The sequence below is a fragment of the Pseudophryne corroboree genome, chromosome 3 (genome assembly GCF_028390025.1).
Source record: "Pseudophryne corroboree isolate aPseCor3 chromosome 3, aPseCor3.hap2, whole genome shotgun sequence".
Taxonomy (NCBI): Eukaryota; Metazoa; Chordata; class Amphibia; order Anura; family Myobatrachidae; genus Pseudophryne; species Pseudophryne corroboree.
The window spans coordinates 456,437,646-456,453,578 of record NC_086446.1 but is presented as its reverse complement, the minus strand read 5'-3'; the positions used below and the strand labels follow the sequence as shown (position 1 = coordinate 456,453,578).

Below are 15,933 nucleotides of genomic sequence, written 5' to 3'. Positions count from 1 at the left end.
GTATCGAAGGCATATAACCTTATGAACGTGTTCACTGAAGACCACATAGCCGCACCACGGCGGGCCGCCCAAAAAGGTCCAACAAACGGGGCTGGCCAAAGTCTGCTTGTGAGCAGGCCAGCCCCGTTTGTGAAATCAAAACAGTACAAAGAGAGAATCAGATTTCCTAATGGAAGCAGTTCTCTTCACATAGATACGGAGAGCCCTAACACATCCAAAGACAGATCAGGAGAAACAAGTGCTGGAACCACAATCTCCTGGTTAAGGTGGAACGAGGAAAACACCTTAGGTAAATATCCGGGACGAGTCCTAAGAACCGCCCGGTCACGGTGAAATATCATATATGGGGAACTACAGGACAAGGCACCCAAATCCGACACTCTTCTAGCTGAAGCAATAGCCAGCAGAAACACCACCTTAAGGGAAAGCCACTTAAGATCAGCTGAACCAAGAGGTTCAAACGGGGTCTCTTGTAACGCCTCCAAAACCACCGACAAGTCCCAAGGAGCCACAGGCGGGACATAGGGAGGTTGAATACGCAACACACCCTGAGTAAAGGTATGCACATCAGGTAAGGTCGCAATTTTTCTCTGAAACCACACCGACAAGGCAGAAATATGAACCTTGAGGGAGGCCAGACGTAGGCCTAAGTCCAGGCCCTGCTGAAGAAAAGCCAACAACTTGGCTATACTAAACTTGGAAGCGTCATAATCGTTAGATGCGCACCAAACAAAGTAAGAATGCCAGACCCTATAGTAAATCCGAGCCGAAGCCGGTTTCCGGGTCCGCAACATAGTTTGAATGACCTCCTCAGAAAACCCTTTAGCCCTTAAGACGGAAGCTTCAAGACCCCTGCCGTCAAAGAGAGCCGGGCTAGGTCCTGGTAGACACAGGGGCCCTGAACGAGGAGGTCTGGGCGTTGTGGAAGTAGAATTGGACGCTCTGACGATAGGCCTTGCAGGTCTGAGAACAAGTGCCGTCTGGGCCACGCTGGAGCTATGAGAAGCAGAATTCCTTTTTCTTGCTTGAACTTCCGAATTACCCTGGGCAGGAGTGACACCGGAGGGAACACGTACAGCAGCCGAAACCTCCACGGCACCGCCAGCGCATCCACGAATGCTGCTTGAGGATCCCTTGTCCTTGCTCCGAAGACCGGAACCTTGTGATTGTGTCGAGACGCCATCAGATCTACCTCTGGAAGACCCCACTTTTCCACTAGAAGTTGAAACACTTCTGGATGGAGGCCCCACTCGCCAGCATGTACGTCCTGATGACCGAGAAAGTCCGCTTCCCAATTCAGGACTCCCGGAATGAAGATTGCCGATATGGCCGGTAGATGGCGTTCCGCCCAATGTAGAATCCGTGAGACTTCCTTCATTGCCAGGCGGCTTCGAGTGCCGCCTTGATGATTTATGTAAGCCACTGTGGTGGCGTTAATTGACTGCACTTGAACAGGACAGTTCTGAATTAAATGCTGGGCTAGGTTCAATGCATTGAAGACCGCCCGCAATTCCAGAATGGTGATTGAGAGGAGGGACTCCTCCTTGGTCCACCGACCCTGAAGGGAGTGTTGCTCCAGCACCGCGCCCCAACCTCTTAGACTGGCATCTGTCGTCAACAGGACCCAGTTGGATATCCAGAAGGAACGGCCCCTGCACAATTGTTGGTCCTGGAGCCACCGACAGACGGACCTCCGGAGTCAATGAGATCATTTGAGACCTGATCCGGTGAGGCAGGCCGTCCCACTTGGCTAGAATCAGCCTCTGGAGGGGGCGAGAATGGAATTGAGCATACTCCACCATGTTGAATGCTGATACCATGAGGCCCAGCACCTGCATCGCCGAATGTATCGACACTTGCGGACGAGAAAGGAAGCAACAAATCCTGTCCTGAAGCTTCAGGACTTTCTCCTGACACAAGAACAACCTCTGGTTGTGAGTGTTCAATAGCGCTCCCAGATGCACATGCTCTGAGCAGGGATCAGGGAGGATTTCTTCCAGTTGATGAACCACCCGTGGGCTTGTAGAAACCGGACCGTCATATCTAGATGACGTAGGAGAAGTTCTGGGAAATTTGCCAGGATTAACAAGTCGTCCAGATACCGCAGTATCCTGACCCCTTGACGGCGGAGTACCACCGTCATCACCGCCATAATTTTGGTGAAGACTCGCGGAGCCGTTGTTAAACCAAAAGGTAACGCCCGAAACTGGTAATGGAGGTTGCCAATAGCAAACCTCAGGTATTGCTGATGTGACGCTGCTATAGGAATAGGCAGGTAAGCATCCTGTATGTCCAGGGTGACCATGTAGTCCCCAGGTTCCAAAGCCAGAATTATAGAGCGAAGGGTTTCCATACGGAACTTGAAAACCTTCACAAACCTGTTCAATGCCTTGAGGTTGAGAATGGGCCGGGAGGACCCATTCGGTTTCGGGACTAGAAACAGCGGAGAATAGTACCCCTGGCCCCTCTGCGCAAGAGGCACCTGTACTACGACTCCTGTATCCAGGAGGGTCTGTACTACCGAATGCAGAGTGTTTGCCTATGTCTGGCCAACGGGACGTCTGTCTGGCAAAATCGATGAGGGGGTCGGTTTTTGAAGGCTATGGCGTAACCTCGAGTGACGACTTCCCGTACCCAGGCATCTGAAGTGGTCTTCAACCATTCCTGGGTATACCCTAGAAGCCGGCCCCCCACCCTGGGATCCCCCAGGGGGAGGCCCGCCCCGTCATGCGGCAGGCTTATCGGCCTTGGAAGCTGGCTGACGGGCCGCCCAGGCTCTTTTTGGCTTTGGCTTACCAGGTTTGGAAGTGCGGGCCTGCTTGTTGTACTCCTGACCTTTTGCTTTACCTGAAGGACGAAAGGGGCGAAAGGAAGTACCTTTAGCCTTCGACACAGAAGGAGCGGTACTTGGCAGACAGGCAGTTTTGGACCCTAATTTTAGGCCCAAAGTCACTCCTGTTTGAAGGAAGTGAAGTAGACGCCCAAATGGAACTCCTCCGTAGGAGCAGCTCTGGCCTCACACCAAGAAACATATTTCCGCCATATACGGTGATAATGTTTTAACGTCACGTCTTTCCTAGCCTTAATCAGGGTAGGAATGACTTCCTCCGGAATCCCTTTTTCCGCTAGGATCCGGCGTTCAACCGCCATGCCGTCAAACGCAGCAGCGGTAAGTCTTGGAACAGACAGGGCCCCTGCCGCAGCAGGTCCTGCCTTAGAGGAAGAGTCCACGGATCCCCTGCGAGCAACTCTTGCAGCTCCGGATACCAAGTCCTCCGTGGCCAATCCGGAACAATGAGTATTGCTCTGACCCTGCTTCTTCGTATTATTCTCAACACCTTGGGTATGAGAGGAAGAGGAGGAAACACATAGACCGATCTGAACACCCAAGGTGTCACCAGAGCGTCTACCGCTACGGCCTGAGGGTCCCTTGACCTGGCGCAATACCGCTTTAGCTTTTTGTTGAGACGGGATGCCATCATGTCGATTTGAGGCAGTCCCCAACGATCCGTGATCTGTGCGAAGACTTCTTGATGAAGTCCCCACTCTCCCGGATGCAGGTCGTGCCTGCTGAGGAAGTCCGCCTCCCAGTTGTCCACCCCCGGGATGAACACCGCTGACAGCGCGCTTACATGGCCTTCCGCCCAGCGTAGAATCCTGGTCGCTTCTGCCATGGCCATTCTGCTCCTTGTTCCGCCTTGGCGGTTTATATGAGCCACTGCCGTGACATTGTCTGACTAAATCAGAACCGGTTTTCTCCGAAGCAATTCCTCCGCTTGACGCAGGGCGTTGTATATGGCCCTCAACTCCAGGACGTTGATGTGGAGACAAGACTCTAGGCTTGACCAGAGACCTTGGAAATTTCTTCCCAGTGTCACTGCTCCCCAGCCTCGGAGGCTTGCGTCCGTGGTCACCAGGACCCAGTCCTGAATGCCGAACCTGCGACCTTATAGTAGGTGAGCACTGTTCAGCCACCACAAGAGAGATACCCAGGTCCTGGGAGACAGGGTGATCCTTTGATGCATTTGTAAATGGGACCCGGACCACTTGTCCAAGAGGTCCCATTGAAAAGTCCTCGCATGGAACCTGCCGAAAGGGATGGCCTCGTAGGAAGCCACCATCTTCCCCAGGACCCGCGTGCAATGATGCACTGAAACCTTTTTTGGTTTTAATAGGTTCCTGACTATGGCTATGAGTTCCTGAACCTTTTCGATCGGAAGAAAAACCTTTTTCTGGTCTGTGTCTAGAATCAGCCCCAAAAAGGTCAGACGCGTTGTAGGGACTAGCTGGGACTTCGGTCTATTGAGAATCCAGCCGTGTATCTGCAACGTCTTCATGGACAGAGACACGCTGACCAGCAACCTCTCCCGAGATCTCGCCTTTATGAGGAGATCGTCCAAGTATGGGATAATTGTGACCCCCTGCCTGCGCAGGAGCACCATCATTTCCGCCATTACCTTGGTGAAAATTCTCGGGGCCGTGGAAAGCCCAAACGGCAATGTTTGAAATTGGTAGTGACAGTCCTGCACTGCAAATCTCAGGAACGCCTGATGCGGGGGGAATATCGGAACATGAAGGTAAGCATCCTTTATGTCCAGGGACACCATCCAATCCCCCCCCTCCAGGCTGGCGATGACCGCCCTGAGTGATTCCATTTTGAACTTGAACCTCTTCAAGTACAGGTTCAGAGATTTCAGGTTTAAAATGGGTCTGACCGAACCGTCCGGTTTCGGGACCACAAACAGGGTTGAGTAATATCCCTCTCTTTGCTGGAGATGAGGAACTGTGACAATCACCTGTTGAATATACAATTTTTGGATTGCTGCCAACACTAGCTCCCTCTCTGACGGGGAAGTCGGCAGAGCCAATTTGAAAAATCGTCGAGGAGGCAAGTCTTCGAATTCCAGCCTGTATCCCTGAGAAACAATCTCTAATGCCCAGGGATCCACCTGCGAGTGAACCCAGACGTAGCTGAAAAACCGAAGACGAGCCCCCACCAGTTCTGCCTCCCCCCGGAAAGCCCCAGCGTCATGCGGTGGACTTTGCAGACACAGGGGAGGACTTCTGCTCTTGGGAACTAGCTGTGTGCAGCTTTTTTCCCCTGCCTTTCGCTCTGGCAACAAAGGATGATCCACGTACCTTCTTGTTTTTATTGGAACGAAAGGACTGCATTTGATAATGAGGTGCCTTTTTTGTATGCTGCGGGGGGACATAAGGTAAGAAATTTGACTTACCAGCCGTAGCCGTAGAGACAGGATCCGAGAGGCCGTCTCCAAACAACTCCACCCCTTTGTAAGGCAAGGACTCCATATGCCGCTTTGAATCGGCATCTCCCGTCCATTGTCGGGTCTACAAGAGCCGCCTAGCAGAAATAGACATAGCATGTATTCTGGAGCTTAATAAACAAATGTCTCTCTGAGCATCCCTCATATACAAGGCAGCATCTCTGATATGCTCTATGGTCATTTGAATGGCGTCCCCTATCTAAGGTGTCAATTTCCGTAGATAAGGAATCTGCCCATGCCACAACCGCACTACAAACCCAGGCCGACGCCATAGCCGGTCGAGCAATAGTACCGGAATGATTGTAAATGTGCGTTAAGGTAATTTCCTGCCTCGATCAGCAGGTTCCTTGAGAGAAGCCGTATCCTGAGAAGGCAGTGCCACCTTTTTGGACAAAGGTGTCAGCGCCTTGTCAACTTTTGGCAAAGATTCCCAGCGTATCCTATCAGTTTGTGGAAAAGTATACGCCATGAGAATCCTTTTGGGAACTTGTGGTCTCCTATCCGGAGATTCCCAAGCCTTTTCGCACAAGTCACTTAATTCAAATGAGGATGGAAAAGTGACTTCAGGCTTTTTCCCTTTATACATGTGTACCTTCGTGTAAGGGACAGGGGGTTCCTCAGTAATATGCAAAACCTCTTTAATGGCAATAATCATGTACCGAATACCCAAAGCCACCTTCGGCTGTAATTTTGCATCTTCATAGTCGACACTAGAGTCAGTATCTGTGTCGGTATCTGTGTCATCGATCTGGGATATGGTGCGCTTCTGAGACCCCGAAGGACCTGGCGCCCCAGGGACAGGCATGGACTGGCTACCTGACTGATCCCTAGCTTCTGCCTTGTCTAATCTTTTATGCAATAGATTGACATTTGCATTCAAGACATTCAGCATATCCACCCATTCCGGTGTCGGCGTTGCCGACGGCGACCTGACATTCAAGCACTCCCCCTCCACATTAAGCGAGCCTTCCTCGTCAAACATGTCGACACGCGTACCGACACACTTCACACACACAGGGAACCCCTTTCCTGAAGACAGTATCCCCGTCAAGGCCCTTTGGAGAGACAGAGAGAGAGAGTATGCCAGCACACACCCCAGCGCAATAACCCTGGAGACCAACACAAAATGTTTTTCCCCAGCAGCGCTGTATAATATGTAAACCGCCAATTATGTGCCCCCCCCCCTCTCTTTTAAGCACCCTTTCACCGTGTGTAAGCAGGGGAGAGTCCGGGGAGCTTCCTCTCAGCAGTGCTGTGGAGAGAAAATGGCGCTGGTGAGTGCTGAGGGAGAAGCCCCGCCCCCTCGGCGGCGGGCTTCTGTCCCGCTCAAACTTAGTAAAATATGGCGGGGGCTCTATTATATACATGTACAGAGCCCACCTGTACATGTATATAGTCTTTTTGCCATGCAGAGGTTTATATTGCTGCCCAGGGCGCCCCCCCCCTGCGCCCTGCACCCTTACAGTGACCGGAGTATGTGAGGTGTATGGGAGCAATGACGCACAGCTGCAGTGCTGTGCGTTACCTCAGTGAAGCTGAAGGCTTCTGCCGCCTGACGACTTCTGTCTTCTGTACTTCTAGCTCTGTGAGGAGAACGGCGGCGCGGCTCCGGGGGTGGACGCCCAGTAAGAACCTGCGTTCACCCCCTCTGGAGCTAATGGTGTCCAGTAGCCGAGGAAGCAGAGCCTATCTTTGACAAGAAGGTCTGCTCCTCTCTCCTCAGTCCCTCGATGCAGGGAGCCTGTTGCCAGCAGTGCTCCCTGTGAAAAAGTAGTAAAAGGTAGAAAAAAAAAATCCAAACAAAAATGCTTCTAGGCAGAGAACTCTGGAGAGCTCTCTGCAGTGCACCGATCTTGCTCTGGGCACAGTGTAAAACTGAGGTCTGGAGGAGGGGCATAGAGGGAGGAGCCAGTGCACACCCAGAGTCCAAAGCTTTCTTAAAGTGCCCTATCTCCTGCGGAGCCCGTCTATCCCCCATGGTCCTTACGGAGTCCCAGCATCCTCAAGGACGTTAGAGAAAACCCTGACTAAATGCACTCTTTCTTAACTAGCACTGTCTAAAAAGGCAGGTAGAATACTTAAGTGTCATGTAAAGTCACAGCACTGACAACCAGGCGGCTTTACACAGGAGGATTTGCCCAAGCAGTCCCAGGAACAGTGAAGCTGAGAGATAATGGCGCCCAAACACTGACAGGGAGTGAGGGAGAGACAGATATGCAGCTCCAGGGCGGGGACATTTGCGGGAAATGGCGCCCAGGGGCTGGGGGAGGGGCTTCAGGTCTAAGCCTTATCCCCCTGCTGGCAAAACCACCGGGTACTGTGGGCTACAGAAAATGGTTTAGAGAGAAAACCTGACCTGCACCCATGCCCTGGTGATCGCGCGGCCCGCCTCCCACTGACCGCGCCGGATCGCGATAAAGACCGGGTCCCGCAAGCTGGACCCACTCACCACCTCCCGAAGCGCGGCCACGCGATCCCGGAGAGCCCCCGTCGTGTGTGCCTGACGTGAAGAAAACCGGAGCCTCCTGCTGTAGTTACCCGGCAACCAGGGCTCGGGAGTGTACAGCGTCGCTGGGGAGAGCTGGAGCTGCAGCAGTGAATGTCTTCTGACATTTACCACCGCTGCTGCCCTTAAAGTCTTCACATTTTTCTTCAAAAAAAGCTCTTCTTAGGGCTGCCTGGAGCAGCCCCTCTGTTATGTGCCTGCTCACTGCAGCACCAACTACAAAAACTGAGCTCCTGTGCATGGAGGCGGGGTTATAGAGGAGGCGGCGCTGTGCATTCTGGGAACAGTCAAAGCTTTGAGCCTGTTGGTGCCTCGGATAAAGATCCTACTCTACACCCCAATGTCTATCCTTGTGGAGCCCAGTGTACCCTGCAGCAGAAAACCACCTTTTTAGACAGTCTGGAGACAGATGCGTCCACAATGGGTGGGTTAACCCATTTTCTCTATCGTCCTAGTGGATGCTGGGGTTCCTGAAAGGACCATGGGGAATAGCGGCTCCGCAGGAGACAGGGCACAAAAGTAAAGCTTTCCGATCAGGTGGTGTGCACTGGCTCCTCCCCCTATGACCCTCCTCCAAGCCAGTTAGATTTTTGTGCCCGGCCGAGAAGGGTGCAATCTAGGTGGCTCTCCTAAAGAGCTGCTTAGAGAAAGTTTAGCTTAGGTTTTTTATTTTACAGTGAGTCCTGCTGGCAACAGGATCACTGCAACGAGGGACTTAGGGGAGAAGAAGTGAACTCACCTGCGTGCAGGATGGATTGGCTTCTTGGCTACTGGACATCAGCTCCAGAGGGACGATCACAGGTACAGCCTGGATGGTCACCGGAGCCTCGCCGCCGGCCCCCTTGCAGATGCTGAAACATGAAGAGGTCCAGAATCGGCGGCAGAAGACTCCTCAGTCTTCTAAAGGTAGCGCACAGCACTGCAGCTGTGCGCCATTTTCCTCTCAGCACACTTCACACGGCAGTCACTGAGGGTGCAGGGCGCTGGGAGGGGAGCGCCCTGGGAGGCAAATGAAAACCTATTTGGCTAAAAAATACCTCACATATAGCCTCCGGGGCTATATGGAGATATTTAACCCCTGCCAGAATACACTAAAGAGCGGGAGACGAGCCCGCCGGAAAAGGGGCGGGGCCTATCTCCTCAGCACACAGCGCCATTTTCCTTACACAGCTCCGCTGGTCAGGACGGCTCCCAGGTCTCTCCCCTGCACTGCACTACAGAAACAGGGTAAAACAAGAGAGGGGGGGCAAAATAGTGGCAAAAATTATATTATAAAAGCAGCTATACAGGGAGCACTTATTATAAGGCTATCCCTGTCATATATAGCGCTTTTGGTGTGTGCTGGCAAACTCTCCCTCTGTCTCCCCAAAGGGCTAGTGGGGTCCTGTCTTCGTTAAGAGCATTCCCTGTGTGTCTGCTGTGTGTCGGTACGTGTGTGTCGACATGTATGAGGACGATATTGGTGTGGAGGCGGAGCAATTGCCAAATATGGGGATGTCACCTCCTAGGGGGTCGACACCAGAATGGATGCCTTTATTTATGGAATTACGGGATAGTGTCAACACGCTAAAGCAGTCGTTTGTCGACATGAGACGGCCGGACAATCAGTTAGTGCCTGTCCAGGCGCCTCAAACACCGTCAGGGGCTGTAAAACGCCCTTTGCCTCAGTCGGTCGACACAGACCCAGACACAGGCACTGATTCCAGTGGCGACGGTGACGAATCAACCGTATTTTCCAGTAGGGCCACACGTTATATGATTTTGGCAATGAAGGAGGCGTTACATTTAGCTGATACTACTGGTACCACTAAACAGGGTATTATGTGGGGTGTGAAAAAACTACCTATAGTTTTTCCTGAATCAGAAGAACTAAATGATGTATGTGATGAAGCGTGGGTTGCCCCCGATAAAAAGATGCTAATTTCAAAGAAGTTATTAGCTTTATACCCTTTCCCGTCAGAGGTTAGGGCGCGCTGGGAAACACCTCCTAGGGTGGATAAGGCGCTCACACGCTTATCTAAACAAGTGGCGTTACCCTCTCCTGAGACGGCCGCACTTAAAGATCCAACAGATAGGAGGATGGAAAATATCCAAAAAAGTATATACACACATACAGGTGTTATACTACGACCAGCTATAGCGTCAGCCTGGATGTGCAGTGCTGGAGTAGTTTGGTCAGAGTCCCTGATTGAAAATATTGATACCCTGGATAGGGACAATGTTTTACTGTCTTTAGAGCAAATAAAGGATGCATTTCTTTATATGCGTGATGCACAGAGGGATATCTGCACACTGGCATCACGGGTAAGTGCTATGTCCATTTCGGCCAGAAGAAGTTTATGGACGCGACAGTGGTCAGGCGATGCGGACTCAAAACGGCATATGGAAGTTTTGCCGTATAAAGGGGAGGAGTTATTTGGAGTCGGTCTATCAGATTTGGTGGCCACGGCTACAGCCGGGAAATCCACCTTTTTACCTCAAGCTACTCCCCAACAGAAAAAGACACCGACTTTTCAACCGCAGTCCTTTCGTTCCTTTAAAAACAAGAGAGCAAAGGGATATTCATATCTGCCACGAGGCAGAGGAAGGGGGAAGAGACACCAACAGGCAGCTCCTTCCCAGGAACAGAAGCCCTCCCCCGCTTCTACAAAAGCCTCAGCATGACGCTGGGGCTTCTCAAGCGGACTCGGGGGCGGTGGGCGGTCGTCTCAAGCATTTCAGCGCGCAGTGGGCTCACTCGCAGGTAGATCCCTGGATCCTGCAGATAATATCTCAGGGGTACAGGTTGGAACTAGAGACAGATCCGCCTCGCCGTTTCCTGAAGTCTGCTTTACCAACGTCCCCCTCCGAAAGGGAGACGGTTTTGGAAGCCATTCACAAGCTGTACTCTCAGCAGGTGATAGTCAAGGTACCTCTTCTACAACAGGGAAAGGGGTATTATTCCACTCTATTTGTGGTACCGAAGCCGGACGGCTCGGTAAGACCTATTCTAAATCTGAAGTCCTTGAACCTGTACATAAAGAAGTTCAAGTTCAAAATGGAGTCACTCAGAGCAGTGATAGCGAACCTGGAAGAAGGGGACTTTATGGTGTCCTTGGACATCAAGGATGCGTACCTCCACGTTCCAATTTACCCCTCACACCAGGGGTACCTCAGGTTCGTTGTACAAAACTGTCACTATCAGTTTCAGACGCTGCCGTTCGGATTGTCCACGGCACCTCGGGTCTTTACAAAGGTAATGGCCGAGATGATGATTCTTCTTCGAAGAAAAGGCGTATTAATTATCCCATACTTGGACGATCTCCTAATAAGGGCAAGGTCCAGAGAACAGCTAGAGAGGGGATTAGCACTGTCTCAAGAAGTGCTAAAACAGCACGGCTGGATTCTGAATATTCCAAAATCCCAGTTAATGCCGACAACTCGTCTGCTGTTCCTAGGGATGATTCTGGACACGGTTCAGAAAAAGGTTTTTCTCCCGGAGGAAAAAGCCAAGGAGTTGTCCGAGCTTGTCAGGAACCTCCTAAAACCAGGAAAGGTGTCTGTACATCAATGCACAAGAGTCCTGGGAAAAATGGTGGCTTCTTACGAAGCAATTCCATTCGGCAGATTCCATGCACGAATTTTCCAGAGGGATCTGTTAAACAAATGGTCAGGGTCGCATCTTCAGATGCACCAGCGGATAACCCTGTCTCCAAGGACAAGGGTATCTCTTCTGTGGTGGTTGCAGAGTGCTCATCTATTGGAGGGCCGCAGATTCGGCATACAGGATTGGATCCTGGTGACCACGGACGCCAGCCTGAGAGGCTGGGGAGCAGTCACACAAGGAAGAAACTTCCAGGGAGTGTGGACGAGCCTGGAAACGTCTCTTCACATAAACATTCTGGAACTAAGAGCAATCTACAATGCTCTAAGCCAGGCAGAACCTCTGCTTCAAGGAAAACCGGTGTTGATCCAGTCGGACAACATCACGGCAGTCGCCCATGTGAACAGACAGGGCGGCACAAGAAGCAGGAGTGCAATGGCAGAAGCTGCAAGGATTCTTCGCTGGGCAGAGAATCATGTGATAGCACTGTCAGCAGTGTTCATCCCGGGAGTGGACAACTGGGAAGCAGACTTCCTCAGCAGACACGACCTTCACCCGGGAGAGTGGGGACTTCATCCGGAAGTCTTCCACATGCTGGTAACCCGTTGGGAAAGACCAATGGTGGACATGATGGCGTCTCGCCTCAACAAAAAACTGGACAGGTATTGCGCCAGGTCAAGAGATCCGCAGGCAATAGCTGTGGACGCGCTGGTAACGCCTTGGGTGTACCAGTCGGTGTATGTGTTTCCTCCTCTGCCTCTCATACCAAAAGTATTGAGAATTATACGGCAAAGAGGCATAAGAACGATACTAGTGGTTCCGGATTGGCCAAGAAGGACTTGGTACCCGGAACTTCAAGAGATGATCACGGAAGATCCGTGGCCTCTACCTCTAAGGAGGGACTTGCTTCAGCAGGGTCCCTGTCTGTTTCAAGACTTACCGCGGCTGCGTTTGACGGCATGGCGGTTGAACGCCGGATCCTAAAGGAAAAAGGCATGCCGGAAGAAGTCATTCCTACTTTGATTAAAGCAAGGAAGGAAGTAACCGTGCAACACTATCACCGCATTTGGCGAAGATATGTTGCGTGGTGCGAGGATCGGAGTGCTCCGACGGAGGAATTTCAACTGGGTCGATTCCTACATTTCCTGCAATCAGGATTGTCTATGGGTCTCAAATTGGGATCTATTAAGGTTCAAATTTCGGCCCTGTCGATTTTCTTTCAAAAAGAATTGGCTTCACTTCCTGAAGTCCAGACTTTTGTTAAGGGAGTGCTGCATATACAGCCTCCTGTGGTGCCTCCAGTGGCACCGTGGGATCTCAATGTGGTTTTGGAATTTCTAAAATCTCATTGGTTTGAACCACTAAAAAAGGTGGATTTAAAATATCTCACATGGAAAGTGACCATGTTACTAGCCCTGGCTTCGGCCAGGAGAGTGTCAGAACTGGCAGCTTTATCTTACAAAAGCCCATATCTGATTTTCCATTCGGACAGGGCAGAACTGCGGACTCGTCCGCATTTTCTCCCTAAGGTGGTGTCAGCATTTCATCTGAACCAGCCTATTGTAGTGCCTGCGGCTACAAGTGACTTGGAGGACTCCAAGTTACTGGACGTTGTCAGAGCATTAAAAATATATATTGCAAGGACAGCTGGAGTCAGAAAATCTGACTCGTTGTTTATATTGTATGCACCCAACAAGATGGGTGCTCCTGCGTCTAAGCAGACGATTGCTCGTTGGATCTGTAGCACAATCCAACTTGCACATTCTGTGGCAGGCCTGCCACAGCCTAAATCTGTAAAGGCCCACTCCACAAGGAAGGTGGGCTCATCTTGGGCGGCTGCCCGAGGGGTCTCGGCATTACAACTTTGCCGAGCAGCTACGTGGTCAGGGGAGAACACGTTTGTAAAATTTTACAAATTTGATACTCTGGCTAAGGAGGACCTGGAGTTCTCTCATTCGGTGCTGCAGAGTCATCCGCACTCTCCCGCCCGTTTGGGAGCTTTGGTATAATCCCCATGGTCCTTTCAGGAACCCCAGCATCCACTAGGACGATAGAGAAAATAAGAATTTACTTACCGATAATTCTATTTCTCGGAGTCCGTAGTGGATGCTGGGCGCCCATCCCAAGTGCGGATTATCTGCAATAATTGTACATAGTTATTGTTAACTAATTCGGGTTATTGTTAAGAAGCCATCTTTCAGAGGCTCCTCTGTTATCATACTGTTAACTGGTTTTGATCACAAGTTGTACGGTGTGATTGGTGTGGCTGGTATGAGTCTTACCCGGGATTCAAAATTCCTCCCTTATTGTGTACGCTCGTCCGGGCACAGTACCTAACTGGCTTGGAGGAGGGTCATAGGGGGAGGAGCCAGTGCACACCACCTGATCGGAAAGCTTTACTTTTGTGCCCTGTCTCCTGCGGAGCCGCTATTCCCCATGGTCCTTTCAGGAACCCCAGCATCCACTACGGACTCCGAGAAATAGAATTATCGGTAAGTAAATTCTTATTTTTTCCTATCTTCCTCAGGGAAGGGAAAAGCAACCAGAACCCTTTTTGGGATCTGGAACTTTTTCTCCGGGCTTTCCCAGGATTTTTAAAATATAGCGTTTAATTCTTTAGACGCAGGGAAGGTTAGCGAGGCTTTCTTATTGTCAGTGAAGTAAGACTCCTCAACCTGCTCAGGTGTGGTGTCATTAATATTTAACACATCTCTAATGGCCTCAATCATGAGCTGCACCCCCTTAGCAAGGGATGCCGCCCCCCTGAGCACACCCTCATCACCGTCTGCAGTATCAGAATCAGTATCCATGTCATCTTGCATGATTTGGGCAAGTGTACGTTTCTGTGGGAACATGCTAGGAGATGTTGCAGGAATAGGGACAGAGCCTGACCAAACTGCCATAGACGACTTCAACACCTGAGTTTCAGTCTCGGTATTAGCTTCAACAATGGGGATCTGAGACAAAGCATTACAATCCTGTGTACATGGAATGGATCCCTCCTGAGAGGAAACATCTTCTGCAGCATATGACACAGAGTCCCTAGACATGGCTATGTGAGATAGTAAACACCTACACACATACGCAAACACACAGGGAAATGTCTACAGTTTCCCCCCCAAGCATGCCACAGATAGACACAGAGATTGGAGCCAACCCACACACAGCGCTTTTTAAGGTAGAACTAATAAGACTACCAGCGTATCTGGACGGACAGCTCTCCCTGTCAGCGCTTCTGCAGGCAGGAAAATGGCGCTGAATGCTGCTGGGTCCCCTCTGAGAAGCTCCGCCCCTTTCATGGCGCTGTCTTCCCGCTCTTCTGAAGATTATACTGGCCTGAGGAATTGTGCTGGCAGCGATCCTGGGACACGGAGAGGCTTGCTGGACAGTGTAGGGTGTAGGCGCTGGCTCAGGGCGCCCCTCACAGCGCCGCACCATGTACCGCTGAGCCCCGGAGTGCAGATAATACTGTGCTCCCTACCCTGTTGCAGCCATCTTCACGCCAGCTCCCCGCTTGCCAGGGGGGCCAGTGACTAACTCGCCACTGATCTTCTGGCTCTGTAAGGGGGTGGCGGCATGCTGCTGGGGTGAGCGATCCCCTGTGGCGGCGAACGTTCGATCCCCTCAGGAGCTCAGCGTCCTGTCAGCGGAGATAGTGGCTCAGACCCCGCACTGTGGGGTCATTTGTATACCTGACACTGTGGGGGTATTTGTATACGTGACACTGTGGGGTCATTTGTATACCTGACACTGTGGGGGTATTTGTATACCTGACACTGTGGGGGCATTTGTATACCTGGCACTGTGGGGGCAATTGTGGATCTGGCACTGCACTATTGGGGGGGCATATGTGTATCACGTCCCAATTTAATTGGCCACACTCATTTTTTGGGGTGCGCGCACACAGTACGTCTAAGGGGTAGACCTGCTGGGGGACAGGGTAATTTTTAAGTTGAGAATTTTTGTATGGCCCCCGAAGGATTTTATAAATATCCAAATGGCCCTCGGTAGCAAAAAGGTTCCCCACCCCTGCTCTAGGACGCAAGAGAATAGTCTCTTTGTATTAGTTAAGAGTCTGTATTGCACAGAACTGGATGGCTCCATATGCCCCTTCTTTTTCTTCTTGGGTGGCCTTACTTTGAGGGACAATGTAACCTCTGCTTTGACAGGGTCTGGGCTCACTGGCAATCCTCCAGAGTAGCTCTTGATTCTTGCTCCTCCTGCTCCTGATGATTCGTTTATTTTGTGCTCCATGGGCATTTCTACTGCCTCGCTATTTCTGATTCCTGCTGTAGATTTACTAAAGCTTCTAAAACAGACGAGTGGTGGCATTGCCCATAGCAACCGTTCAGATTCTGTCTACCATTTTCTAGAATACAATAGAGAAATTATAGTTAGAATGTGACTGGTCACCACCACTTGTCTTTTTTAGAAGCTTTAGTAAATCTACCCCACTATGTCTAAAAGTCGATTCTTTCTCCTTTTGCATTTCTTTTAAAATTTGCTCTTTAGATAATATACATATATGCTATATGTACTTGTGTCTGTATGTTTACCCT

General features: G+C 51.0%; 1 protein-coding gene across 4 annotated transcripts in view; it reads right to left on the bottom strand.

The window, feature by feature from the left end:
• GGA3 (golgi associated, gamma adaptin ear containing, ARF binding protein 3) overlaps positions 1–15,933 on the bottom strand; it is a 213,012-nt gene that overhangs the window by 68,661 nt on the left and 128,418 nt on the right. Inside the window, exon 16 of one of the 4 annotated variants that reach the window (XR_010243860.1) lies at positions 15,512–15,743. The exons of the other annotated variants lie outside the window; for them this stretch is intronic. The gene's annotated coding sequence lies outside the window, so the exon portion shown is untranslated. The remainder of the gene's footprint in view (positions 1–15,511; positions 15,744–15,933) is intronic. 4 annotated transcript variants of the gene reach the window in all.